The following is a 14,766-nucleotide window of genomic DNA, read 5'->3' as shown; positions in this document are numbered from 1 at the left end:
CTACATTTGACTCTTACTTGGCATGTATAGGAGAGATGATGAGGTTTTAATAAGAGATGAGTTGCTCCTTCACCTTTTAGGGTTCTCCCTATGCTGCTCTACTAGTATGGCCCAACTCTGACTCAGGCGGAAGCTGAAACTGCTGCCGTCTCTTTTGTAACTATCCCATGGATAAGGAGAGGATTTAATATTGTAGGCCTTTAGTGAACACTTAAAAGGAAAAGAAACTGGAATGAATGAAAAAAAAATGTATAGTAAACTTACAATGCTCAAATTCTAACTTTGGCCTCTAATTTCTCCAATTGGGAGCTGGTCCTTGAACCCCACTGGGGACCTATGTAGTTCCTGGACTCTGTCATTCTCCCCCCCAGGGCCTCACAGCTTAAATTGCCACATTTCATTCTTCTCGATCAATTTGAGCACTGACACAAAATGGAAATGCAATGCCACCTGACCCAGACGACCGATAATGGCTTGGAAAATTGTACATTCATGCCCATAACCAGACTTACGAGATGCAAGGAAATAAAACTTAACCTGCCACAATCCCAATTATTTTTCACTCTAGTAATCTTGTAACCTGGCATGGGAGACTGTACTGATAACTTTAATAATCTTGCACAATACACACAAAACCTCCTGTGCCTTGAGAAGGGAGAAATCTGTTATGACAAACTCAGATGGATTATGAAGTGTGCTGAATAGACTTTATGTAGGGTCCCATACAAATGTTACAAATGCTTCCAGATACAGCCTGTATGGTAGGCTGGAACTCAGAGACATTGTGTTTCATAGGAGAGAAAGTCCACTGGGATGGTGATGGGAATTTGGACTTTGCATGCTTTTCCCCATGGGCTTGGTGTTTCCTAAGGCAACTGCTAGGCCCTCAGCAACTCTGCTTGCCTTATTAAGGACTTGTCTACACCAGGAAATAGAGCAAAGCAGTGACGGCATCTTTATGGTTCCAGAGGTCTAAGTTCAAGCCCTGCTCTGGACTCATATCAAAGGCTGTCCTTTTTGACCCAGCTCTAAGCCAGCTCCTGGTTGTTTGTGCTAGGGAGTCAAAAGTGGCTAGGTGTGAATGTTACCCATATCACTCTTTTGTGTGCTACAGAAGCCAGTGAACTTTAACTGCTAGAGCCCAGAGGGCCTTCTAGGTGCCAGGCAGACTGTATCTGCTTCCATGAGGAAAGGAATTGTGTGAGCTTGACCCCAGAATTTGGGTTGATATCCCAAAGACCAACATGAGCTGGTGTTGCACCTAGTTGGGGGACATAGCCTGATGGGCAGATGAGGGCTGTTGACAAAGCAAGGTGAGCACGACAACGGAGAATCCAGTCAGCATGGCATTGTGGACACACTACTCCAACATCATTCGGCAGGTCTAACAATAGCAGAAAACCCTTCCCCTTGAAGGCAGACCATCAAGCCACCTCTGCTTGGGAGTGGTCTGAAGTCCGTCCCTGCTCTCTGCCATATATCGCTCCACCTGCAGATCTTGCTGGGAGAGACAGATGGCAGCACTCTGTGCACATAGCCACAGTCCCCAGCCCTCTTGCCCCCATCTGCCAAGGACCTGAGACCCCTGAGGGAGCACCTCTAGAAATGATGGGAGCAGACCTGATTCCCAGACCTGGGCTGGGCTGAAATCCTGGGGCTGGATGTACCTACTGCTTTCCCAGCTTGTAGGAGCTGCCATAGACTGGGTCACACCATAGATCCATTTTGCCTAGCCTCCTGCATGTGGAGCAGCAAGGAGGCACGATGTGGGCAGCCTGCAGGCTCTGGGTGGCGCTGGCACTTGGGCTGCTTCTGGCTGGGGGCCATGCCCTGCGTGAGAGCAAGCGCAAGCTGCGTGTTACATTCTTGGGGAGGTTTTATCAGGGCTTAAAGGCCCATAATATTTTCACACCCGCCAGTGTAGAAAAAACCTCTTGTAAAGAGGCAAAAAGCAGAGAATCGGTTATGTTATTACATTGGGGCCACCAGCAATGCAGCCACAAAAATCATTAACGAGGTGTCGAGACCCCTTAGTCATCATCACATTTTTGTAGAAAAAATCTCTGAGAAACTGAAGAAAAAAAGACAGCCAGATCAGCAAGCTGAAATATGACAAACAGATTGACCTGAGCACTACGGACCTGAAGACATGGAGAGTGAAGGAGCTGAAGAAGAGCCTAAATGACTGGGGTGCAACATGGAAGAGAGATCAGGTAACACACACGAAATCAATGAACCAACGCCTAAATGTGCACCAAAGGCAGGCAGTTCCCTGGAGGATCTCTGACTCCTCCGGCCCTCTCCTGCATAACAGCACCTCACACACAGAGCCGGACACAGGCATGGACGAGCCAGAGCCCGGACAGACAAGGGGCCCCAAAATGGACCGATTATTGTTATCATGATCTCTGGCGCAGGGGGGCCGGATGCGAAAAGTTTGCCTCGGGCCGCCAGGAGTCTAGGAACGGTGCTGCTCACACAAATGACATTAACCGTTGCTGTTTCTTAAGCTTTTTTTGTAACTGTCTGATGGGGCAGTTTGTGCAGCGCTGGTTTCCCAGCCCTCGTTTGGTCTCTAGTTCGCTTTCTCTGGTCTCTGCTTTGCTCTAGGACCTCCCGCCATGTGTGTGCCGGATTGTGGATTAAAGTCACAAGAAACCCAGCGTGGCAGCGTGGCGGGGAGCAAGTGCCTCCAGGGGCAGTGACCAGGGCTCTTCCCACACGCAGCCTGCAGCATCCCGGCGCAGGGGAGCGAGTCCCTGGCCCCGGCCCGGCTTGGGGGCTGCGCATGCCGAGCTCCCCGGCGCCGCAGCTCCGTCGGCAACAGGTTGGCGCTGCAGTGCGGCGCCGCGGCCTCGCGATGGCGCCCGCTGCCCGCGCACGCTGAGCCTAGCCGCTGCCCGCGGCGCCCGAACAAAGGCTGCGGCGCCTGCCCTGCTCCGCTCGGCTTTGTGCGGCTCGGGCTGCGCTCCCCCCGCCGCCGCATCCGGCTGGACGGGGAGGAACGGAACGGCCCAGCCCGGCCCCGGGCTCCGCCGCCTCCACCCTGCGCTGGGCTGCTGCGGGCCGGGAGCCTGCCCCTGCCTCGCACACCCTCCACACCCCCCTCGCTCACACACAGCCTTGCACACACCGTTTCACAGCCCGGCACATGCATCCCCATCATCCCTCCACACACCATCTCACCCCCCCCCCCCCGCATATACAGACCCGTGTCACATGCACATACAAACACATCACACATACACCCCCCTCACATACCCCCACATACCCCATTACATACCCACACACCCCTCATACACATCCTACACACCATCACCCCCCCACACCCCATTACATACCCACAGCCTCCTCATACACATCCCACACCCCCCTCACACACTCTATCACACAAATACATTCCCCTCACACACATTGCACCATCACCCCCCCCATACATACCCCCACACACCCTGTCACATACCTGCACCCCCTCACACATCCCACACCATCACCCGCACCCCTCTCATCTCACACAAATACCTCCACACCCTGTCACACACATATACACCCCCCACACCCCATCACACACATGATCTCCTCACTCCCCCGATGCCCCTTCCTAATAACACCCTTGCTTGGCTGTAAGGGTAGAAGTGCCCAGGGGCAGCAGCCCCAGCTTTTCATTCATCACTCTAAGGGCATTTAGTGTACAGTTAACCACACCTGAAAGGCCAGGGAGGGATGAGGATGGCAGCCCGGGGAAAGGACTGGGTTTTTTTGCAGAATTCAGACCCCCCCCCAACACACACACACACACACACACACACACACACACACACACACACACACACACACACACACACTAGAGGGGTTGCCTGCACATGGGTAGCTGTGTTCCCCCTAGAAAGACTGTTCTGTCTTCAGATGCACGTAGATCTGGGAGAGGAGGGGGACTGACACAAAGGATTCTGTCTGACCCAAATCTACTCCTCTGCATGCGCCCGCTCCATTCTGTCTTCCTACTCCCAAGTTCTTCAAATGAGGTTTGGAAAGAATTCCCCCCTCCCTCCCTTCTCTGTGTGTGTGCATGTGTGTGTTTTCTGTTTAAACTTAATAGAGCAGTGCTTTTCAACCTGTGGTCCACAGACAGCTGTGTCTAAGGGGTCTGCAAAAGATGACTGTGATCAATTAAATGTATATGAATACCCACACTCACAATTCAAAGGGGCCCACACCTCCATTCACAAATTTTTAGGGGCCCACAAATGAAAAAAAAGGTTGCAAACCACTGTCAGAGAGAATTTAGAAGTGGGACCTTCACCATACTGAAAATCACTTCTGGAACAACCCTGCCAGAGAGAAGGGACAGGCAGGCAAATCGGTCTGCAATCCAACTGATGCAATTGGGTTGGTATATGCCTCTTCTTTCCCATGTAAACTCAGAAATGCTCATCACAACAAAGGACAAGGGGAAAATAGTTAAGCACACCTAGAGCTGCTTCCAAACAAAAGAAGAAAGAGACTAAACAAACCCAAGGTTTTCTATTTCTCCCTGAGCCAAGTAATCCCTTTGATTACATCTAATACCTGCCAAAACCCAGATGGTATGCCCACCCATCTCACAGTGTGATAATGCCACATTGTGAAATCTACCCATTAATATTAATTGTCAGCTAGAGAATCTGTCTGAACTACTAAAGCTTGAGATTGCCTTGAGAAAGCAGGGCATGATTTAGCAGGGATTTTAAGATAATTCTCAATCTTTCATTCTGTATCTCACATATGTAGAATGTTAAATAATAGCCCTAGAATGCTTTTCTAATTTCTGCAGATGTCTGCCTTTTGCAATCCTGGTTTTAAACCACTGTACATTTGGGGTCTGCACCTGCTGACCAAAATATTACCCTAAATTGCTGTGGGTTTGCAGCCTACATGTATGCACATTCTGTGCCATAGAGCAAATCCTAACTTGATGCTTGAATTGGATGTGCTTGCAATGTATGACACTTTTACTTTTTACTTCCATCACCTCCCAAATACCCTCTCAATAATTGACTTGATAAACCTGGAAACATATTAGAGAAACTTGTTTTATTTCCAATGTGTTATACATGCCTTCAAACTCAGTTTGTGATGTGGGGGTAAGGAAAAGGGGGAGTATGGTAGTTGGAGACTCTTGGAAACTATAGCTGTGGGCCAAGACAAAAAGTCCCTATATTTGCTGGAAAGGAGAAAGAAAAAGAGAGAGAGAGAGAGAGAGAGAGAGAGAAAGATAGGGAGGCGAAAGGTTATAGCAGTGATTCTCAACTGGGGTTTTGTGAGATCCTTTGAAGGGTTCCAAGAGCAAGCACAACTGTTTTTCCTGCCCCACGGTTCGTTCTTGTTTCATACTTTGCTTTCAAAATATATATTACTACTATTACTACTGCTACACTGCCACCTAGTTTTTATACTTTTCATCAGTAGATCTCAAATAGCATCACTTAATAACATTAGATTGCTTCTATCACAATTAACACACACACTATTTTTTGGGCCCCATCTTGTGGTCCAAGCGCAAGTGAAACACCAACAGAGTGGTTCGGATTTCAGCTACTGTGGTATAACTGCTGAAGTGACATTACTCTGTGTTTCCACTGCTTTAACTTCAGAATCGAGTGTCCCATTATATCCAATCGGAGTTTCACTTCAGTTAGGGAGCCTTTCTTATGGGATATTAAGGCACTGCCTGAACTTGACATTCTGCCATTGGTTTCAATACAAATCTCAGGGGGTAGACACAATTTATATCAGTTACTAGGATGTGCCCTGGCACAACTGAATAGTAAAAAACACGTAGCTGCGTAGATAAGGCCTAAACAACCCAACCAGAGCTGGGTAAAATCAGACCTAAGTTTGCCATTCCATACTTAAGTCATTCCATTTTACTTTGTGAATCTTGTGACTTTTGAGAAATTATGAAGATCCATTCTCAGTCCTTCACAGCTTAAGTTGTTAGATTGTGAGGTTATCTGAAGATCCTACAGATTGACATGAAAATATAGATGTAGATTTTTTTTTAATTTATAGAGATATGCACAAGGTGTATATTTCCATTGTGATTACTCCCATTCTGAAAGCCCTTGATTTATTCTTTTTTTGTGGAGCTCAATATGGTTCCATCTGGAACCCATCATCTGAGTCATTCAGACCAGTGTTTTTTCCCCCTCTTCCCCTCACTCCTCCCCCCAGCAGGGAATGGACATGCTGCTCTTGGCCCTATCTAGCCCAGAAAACTCAGTAGTGACCACTGAATACAGTTGCACCAGTATGAAACAGGTGTGAGATATGAATTAGGCAGATGGAGGCTATTCCTACTGCCACTGAAGTCAATGGCAAAAGTCCCGCTGACTTCAATAAGATCAAGACAGACTTACACGTAAAGTTTCTGAGGGCATGCCTACAGAGCAGCTGCTGCTGCTAACTGCAGCTCAGGTAGATTTACTCTGACTTGCAGCGTTTCCCATAAGTGTGTGTGTTGGGGGAAATGTGGATTTTTGGCAATTGGAAGGTTTAATCAAAAGACCACTTATCCTGGCTGTTATTTTTGGTCCCAGGCTCCCAGGGGTCAGCCAGATGACATTTCATGCTGCTTCTAATCAATTTTATACCAGGAAACAGTGTGAGACCTGACTAGCAGTGAGCTGAAGTGGCCTAAAGCTCAGCACTGGGAACAGAACTGGAAATATATGTTGGGGATTTTGGGGAATAAACAAATGTTTCCTAATCTGGACTGCAACTTTGTCAGGCATGTATGGACAAGTGCATGTTGAATGGTGCTGGAAACCAGCAGGCCCGACTGCAGTGTAACCTGTATATCTACATCTAAACAAGTGCATTGTGGTACAGAAAGCTCCAGTCCCTGGGGAAAAAGTTACCACAGCAATATGGAGATTGGATCACAGAATCAGATACTTTGATTATCCTTCCCCTTATGTCAGAAAGCAATTAAATGGTCATTTGTGCTAATTATATCCCATACTACTGTTTAAATCAAATCTTATCTTTTGGAGCTGGCTGGATTAGAATAGTTAGGGGGCAGAGAGCATTTTTCTCTTGAGGAAAACTGTCCTGCCACTCCTTTTACTCAGCATCCCATGGGAAAAGGCTCTCTTCAATGGTTGGGTCTGTATATGACTGCACAGGATGGGGAATCACACATACAGCACTATTCCCACTTCCCCAAACCTCCACGAAAAACCCTTTGTGGAATTCACACCTGGCGAAAGAGAGGATTGAGAGGAATGGGTTGGTATTCCTCAAAACTCTGCAAGGAATCTTCCAGGAACCTAATACAGCCCAGTGCTAATTTTTCAGGAGAGTGCTCTCTGGGTTGTGAAACTCAATTCTTATGGGAGTTTCCAGAGCATCCACAGGCTGGAAGTCCAAACAGAACAATTCCAAGAGCTGCATTGTGAGGGCAAGCAGCAGGGAAGTCCTGAATCTCAGTCAGATCCTTAATGTCTATCAGGGGATCTTTGTAGAGCTTGCACCTCTCAGTGCCTGTATCAGGGTTTTTCCCAGGAGAGAGGGATAAAACTAGGGGTAGAAGGGGGCAATTTTGGCCAAGCAGGCCAGTCTAAATATGGCTCCAGTGATGGTGACCTGTAGTTATCATCTTATGTTTGCTGGTCAGTGAAGCTGTGTGTGGGGAACTCAGTCCAGGTCCTAGAGAACAGGTTTTGCCATAACAAGTGGAACTACTGTAATTGGTGCTCCTGTTGATTGTATCAGTACTGAATAGACTGCTGGAGTACATTTTACCCTTAGAGGTGGTCTCTCTGGGTCAGGATGAAAGCATATGGGGGTTAGCGTGAGGAAGCTTGCACTGGTGCTACCCTGTTATATGTTTCTGAGAATAAATGGAGGAGACTGTGACTGTTTGGCTGGCACAGAAGAACAAAATTAACGTAAAATGTATGCTCTGTCAGGTACAGATCTGTCCCCTCTTACTCTTGCATCTGAGTACCTCGCAATCGTTAATCAATTTATCTTCACAGCATATGAGCAAGGCACACTAGTGCTGTTGTCTCTGCTATGCAGACAGGGAGCACTGGTACAGCAAGAATAAGTGCCTTGTCCAAGGTTACAAGGGAAGTCTGTGGCAAAGTAAGAAAATGACTTGCCAAACTTGGAGGCTAGAACAAAAATAATTGGACCCTCCTACCTTTTCTTGCAATTAAGTAGAAAAGCTTATTTTGATTCACAAAAAGTAGGTCTATACCACATGTTCCTAGGGAGAGATGTTTTCAAGCACATTTTACCCTTGAGATCTCTGTCTTTGGTGTGCTTGAGAGTAACCATGGAAATGGCAAGAAGGAATGGGTGGACAGCTCATACTCAAGTGTGTCCCTGCCTGGGAGCTCTGGTGACATGGGACAGACACACCCAAGCAGCAAAAAATTAACTCAGATTTCTTGATGTTCCTTTATTTTATATTAAAAAGTGGCTCTAAAATAGGTGAAATGAATAGATTTGAAAATTTACTTTAAACAGAGATGTTACTAGACTAAGATACTGCATTCCAAATCTTCTCTTGGGACATTCTTGTGGTTTATTAATAAACCTGCAAAACATGGGGCAAGATCCCTAGATGATGGATGTCTCTTCACTGAGCTTCCTGTGAGCTTCTCCGCTGATACGATAAATCAAGCTGCTGATTTAAAATGAACTAAGCTGACTCACACTATTTGAGAATCTGACCCCCTAGATTTTAAAACAGAAGGAATAGTGTTAGAGTTACTTGTAGTATTGTTTGCATTATCTTTTGCCTTTCTATTTAAAAAAAAACCCTCCAAAGCCTTGAAATAAATGAAAGTATCACAAAAGAAATTATGTGTTTTAAACCTTCAGACTTTTGTTAACAAAATACAGTTCTGTTTCTAAACTGCATAGGTGATAGATGTCTTGGTCGGTTACAGAAGCTTGGCATTATATAGTAGATACTCCACTACGTGCTCTTTGTTGAAGCGGGCTTTTTCCTATTCAGTTTTTCTCTTTTGCTCAAGTAAAAGAAAACCTTAGTTTTACAGATATGTTTTTCAAGTGTCCTTCATAAAAATGTGACAGGATGACCACAAAGGTCACAAGTCTAGGCATAAATACTTCCTATTTAACTTCAGTACTCAGTGAACTAGATACCCTCAAGGTAAGAAGGCTGATAAAAAGAGGGCAGCAATGTATTAAAGATGCATTATTTGGGGGTCTATGGATATAATTTAGGCCTCACAGCAAGGTCAGACTGATTTAATTCTCCCCACAAAGGTCAATCTAAGGCCTGGCTGTACTAACCTCTGTGCTCTCCATCTGTCTGCACTTGAAGCCAGACACTCTCAATAGGTAATTGTGTGTTCATGACTGGCTACAAACAAATTGAAATTATCTCCAGGTCTAGGCCTTCTAAAGTGTTTACTTACAGTCACTCCTGCCTCTGGAGTAATTGTTACCTATGGAACTCTGCACTATCAAAACTAGTGACTTGAAGTGCTAGTAAAAGCACAGGTTCCTTAGTGTTACAAGCATTGATGAGTATTTAACTTAGTAAACTCATCATTATAAAGTCATGAACTCTTACACAGGATGTATTCTACTACCTTTGAAATGAGATTTTTTTTCACCCAAACACCAAATAGGATTTAGTTAAGTAAAGGAAAAACCGTTAAAGTACTCACTTTCTCCAAAATGAGGAAAAATGACAAGCTGAGGTTTATAGACTACTACATTTGTTGATGGTTCAGGGCTTTTAAAAATCTCTTTCTATAGGCAGAGAATTCTTTAAAAATAATTGACAGGGCAAAATAAATATGCAGTTTCTGGGTGTCAGTTACTCATTTTCTTGCTTTTTTGCCTCATGCAAAATATTTATGAATCTTCTTTTTATTTTAAGTAGGAATCTGGTTTATTAAACTGAATACAAGAAAATGAGGCCAGTGGGTGCGTCTACACAAGATGCTTTACTGTGCAGTAGAGCAAATTACTGAGTAGTAAGCATCACCGTCTACATGTCCAAACACTGCGTAGTAATTTGCTGCACTCGATAGTTAATTTTCTACCTGCAAATGCAAGTAGAAAATTAACCACCAAGTAATTATCGTTCAGTAAGGCACACATAAATGGCTGACCAGGAGCAAATTTGCTCCTGGTCAGCTGGGCAGCAGGGGATGGGAGATTGCTCCCTGCCTCTGGGAGCTGCCTGCTGCCAGGATGGACTCCACCATTGAAGCCTGAGTGGAGACTATGTCCCCCTGCCCTGGCAGAAGGGAGCAATCACCCAGCCACAATCTGTGATTGTGGAGTGGGGGTAGGGAGCTCCCTGCACAGTGACAGTTCCCCACCCAGCCTGGAGCCACTGGCATAGGGGGTGCACTCAGGTGCATGTGCACCCCCTGAGATTGGCTGCGCACCCTCTGAGATTGGCCGCTGCTGCTGCTGCCGGCAGCATCTGTGGGCGGTTGCCACTTGCCACCCCCTCCCCTGCCATCTCTGCTGCTGGTGGTGTCTGTGGGCAGATGCTGAATGCCACTCGGTGCTCCCCAGCCCTGGTCTTGCTGCCGACATCACTGCGGCCACCCGTGGGTTGTCCCTGCTCGCCGCTGCCATGCTGCTGCAGCTGCCAGTGCCACGGCCACCTGTGGGCGGTCACCATGTCCCTCTAGCCTTGGGAGGTAAGAGGCGTTCATGCCTAGAGCTGGCTGGGACCTGCCTCAGATAAGGAAAGTGCAGACAGGGCTGGCTGGAAACTGTCCTGGTCAAGGGCAGGTCCCAGCCCCACAGCCTTTTCTCAGCTCTGTGCCCCAATCAGTTGATCAAGGCAAGGGCTTAGAAAGAGCTGGGGGGGAGGGACAGGTCTTAGCCTCCTGCCCTGATCTGCAGGTGGGACAGCTAGCAGCAAGCTCTTGGATGGGAGGGAAATCCCTGCCCAGCTGGGGGCTCACTGCTAGCTGCCCCACTGGCAGATTGGGGCAGGGGGCTGGGACTTATCCCTCCTCCACAAATCTTTCCAAGCTTGCGCCCCCAGTCAGGGAGCTGAGGCTGGAAGCTCCCTGCTGCAGGGGATGTTGTCCCTTCCTGGGCTCCACCACTGGAGCAACAGGGAGAAATCTCTCAGCCCTGAGCTCCCTGCTAGCCCCTGGGCTAGCACCTAAGGGGGAGCCTAGAGCTCCCCATGGCTGCTGCAGGGGGCTGGTGCAGGGCTGGAAGGGGTAGAGGCAGACCACTGCCAGGAGCAGCAAAGCGTGCTGCTCCCAAATGGGCACACATGTAGACACCTGCCCAGAGTGGGTGTACTCCAGGGTAAATTACTCTGGAGTAAACCCATCCAGCATTATTTGTATGTTTAGGCGCACCCAGTGAGTGACTAGAACTTCCAAGAAATCTGGCTGGTGGGTCTGAATAGTGCTTGCTTTCATGGTTAAAAAAATCCTGTAAGTTTAGTGGAAGGTACACTGTTTGGTTCAACTAGAAAAACTGTTTTGATTTTAGTTTCAGATACCAGGTATAATAGCAATAAAGCATGAAATAATTGAAAGTATGGTGCTAAGAAAAAGAAACCAATGTATTTCCCTTCCTAGGTACTATAAGTCTGCCTTAGAGGCAGAACTTATAAAGTACTTTCCAGTAATAATATTATAGTTACACATGAGAGTACATTGAAATCAGAATTTAAATTGAACGTCTACATACTGTAACTCATCCCATGTAGCCTTGTTGCTGTGGTTTACCTGGTATGTGCAGTTCCTTGAACAGTAAAGGCTGAAAGTGAAGCCTGCCTTAAATAGTAATACAGAGACAGTGGGCGCGTCTACACATTCATTACTGTGCAATGCTTGCTGCACATTAAATTTAGTACTTGCAAAAGGAAGTACTAAATAAATGCTTAGTAGGCTGCTTAGTAGGCTGCACATTAGTGTGATTGCATACTTTTTTGTGATGCTTAATGCTCAGTAGACTAATACTGCACATTAACATAATAGCATGTTTTTTGCCGTGACACTGTAATGCGCAATCAGTCTACTGCGCCTTAAGCATCTTGTGTAGACATGCCCACAGTGGAATAATTTATGGATAGAGTTTCAGATTTTTTTTCTCTTGGCTTTTTCTCTTTGCGGCCTGTATTTCAAATAATATAGGCCTGTTTTTCTTGGTATCTTCTGAAATCAGTGATTGCTCGTGTGTGATATGTACTCATTAGTATTTGGCTTATGGTGCTGTTTCAGTAACACTATTTTTTAGTCAGTTTAAAGAAAAAATCTCTCTAAGCAGTACAAAAGAGCCATTTGATATTATGTCTGATTTACTTATTCGTTTTTGTATGCAAACTTGCAACTTTTGCAAAGTACAAGTTACATCCACCACTCTTCCACAAGTCTACGGTCCTGGCCAAAATGAATGATGCACATGCATGCCCTGTGTGTGCACAAATCCTTGATCCATACCGTCAAAAAACATTTAATTTTTAGAATAGCAGCTATTTAGACTTTTGGTTGCTTTGTCCTTCAAGGTGCCTTCCTCTCCCTTCCTTCTAAAAGACTGTGCATGTGGCTAAGTTCTCTTTCCATTATAATGTGACGATGACATCTCTTTCTCTGAAACCCATTATTGTTTCCTCTGGGTCAGTCAGATGGAACCACTGGAGAGTGACACAAGAAGTCCAACCCTGTAGGATAAACATGTAACCTTTGCTGAGGTTGGGCTCTTGCTAAGGGAGCTGCATTATAAACACAGTATCCTTGCATATTGTTCAGAGCAATTATCATCAGTTGTATTGCTTTCAGGTTACAGAAATTTTAAAGTATGTGTTACAGTGACTGTTTATAATATTATGCACATGAGTTTTTATTGCTCATCAATGGTGCCACATTTATATGGGAATGTATGAAAAACAAAGTCTAGAACCAGGACAGCACAAGAAAAAGAAAATCAAATCTCTTCATCCTGTTGTGCATCCGGCTTGACTTGGAGGGACCAATTCCAGCATGAGAGGATGTTTTAGTCTGAGTCTTCATGGTGAGACTGGCATCAAGATCATCAGTTGCGAGGGTGGAATTGTTGGTGTGCCTGTTGTAAACTAAACAGACATCATAAGGTCCTTTCAACGTGGACCACTTGAGATCATGATTTTTTACAACATGTGGTTTCCTCTAAGGTGGTAACCACTGGTTTTGGAGCTTTTGTGATGCTATTGCTTGAATCTATACTTAACACAGTAGGGACTGCTTAAAATAAAGGTAACTTACACCATCCAAGCAAGTAGCTGTTATGGTCCATCATCATGTCAAGACATGCAGGCACACCAAAACATCCATTCCACATGCTTCCATAACATCAGTTCCTTTGCTTGCTTACACATTCACAGTGGCTCCATGGTTTTCTGGCTTATTCATATGTATCCTGGCCACTTTTTAACGGAGAGTGACTCTGATAGACATTATCGATGCTAATGGCTTCCCTGTGGCAACTATGAACTTGCTTACATGAAAGAAATAGTATCAGCTAAAGAAAGCAGAAAACAAACAAACAAACAAAAAGTGTTGTATTCTGGTGCCAGATTCAGAATATCTTCTCTGGAAAGCTTCAGAATATTAGCCAGAGCCCCACCTACCAGCAAGCATCATTGCTTGAAGACCGAGAGATGTTTTACTGCTGGGTCGGAAGACATCAAGGAAGTGGTTCCCAGACCACAACTGGAGCATTTCTAAACTGATGCTGAACCATGTTTTGATCCAGGTTGTACATATATGTTATTAAAAAAAAAAAGTTACTGTGAATCTCTGATAGCTTCACTTGTCTTAAATAAATGTCAGGTATTTCAATTCTTTCTTTCCACTATCTCTGAAGTTACAAAGTGTGTATTGTGGACTTAAAAAATCAGTTTTGAAAACAAAATAAGTTACAGGAGCACTAAACAAACATCTAAAGACAACATACCTGGTACTTCCTTTTGATTTTACATTCATATAATTTTTTAAAGCATGATTTCCCAGCTCTATATTAAATAAAATGACCCTCCCCCACTCCAAGTCAGCCTGGAGTTATTTTAATAGCCAAGATGTAAGCCTCTTAAGTTAGAGGCTTTAGAATGGAAATACTGACAAACCCTTATTACGACTATACTAGCCAGTGCTGCTATGATACTGTTGTACAGTAGCAGTTTCTTAATTAGGAAAAGACTGTTGAAAATAACTGTGCTATGTCTGATAGCTCATATTTTGCTTTCATGTTTCAGAATTCTAGAAGTAAAACAAAAATATTTGGCACTTACAAAAAAGTGACCTTCTTCAGTGTAGTTGGAAGTTCCTCCGTGCAGGTGCTTGCTTTAGACTGCACTTTTACAGGCCTTAAGGACTAGCTTACAGGTTCCAGCTTACTTCATCCTGAAGTATGCATTATGCCCTTTGAAACAGAACAATCTTTTGCCACAAAAATGTACAGCTACTTTTTGATCATTCAGTCATATCATTCTTTTCATATGTAAGACATGACATATGCTGTCAAGCTGCTGTATTCAAAATTCCACTAATGCATTTCATTTTTATTAGCTTTGGAGGACAGGTGATTTAAATCTTAATACTATGGCATGATATGTTTGTGAGGTGTAATATGCATAGGTATGTGCTATGATACAGCCAGTGCAATTAATTCACAAACTCTGCGTATAAATCTCAAGGCATTTGTTGTTTCCGTTCAGTCAAGATAGAGGCTTTGTTTGACCTAAAAACCTAAAGGGATTGACGGAAGGAGCCTGCT

The 14,766-nt window shown here is 45.0% G+C and overlaps 1 pseudogene; it reads left to right on the top strand.

Annotated features, from left to right (window-relative positions):
* The first annotated feature begins 1,764 nt into the window (after positions 1-1,764).
* Positions 1,765-14,368, top strand: LOC102560960 (mesencephalic astrocyte-derived neurotrophic factor-like; annotated as a pseudogene).
* The last annotated feature ends 398 nt before the right edge of the window (positions 14,369-14,766 follow it).

Source organism: Alligator mississippiensis, chromosome 1, assembly GCF_030867095.1.
Source record: "Alligator mississippiensis isolate rAllMis1 chromosome 1, rAllMis1, whole genome shotgun sequence".
Classification (NCBI taxonomy): domain Eukaryota; kingdom Metazoa; phylum Chordata; order Crocodylia; family Alligatoridae; genus Alligator; species Alligator mississippiensis.
Note: the sequence above shows the minus strand (reverse complement) of the source record. Positions and strands in the feature narration are given on the sequence as shown.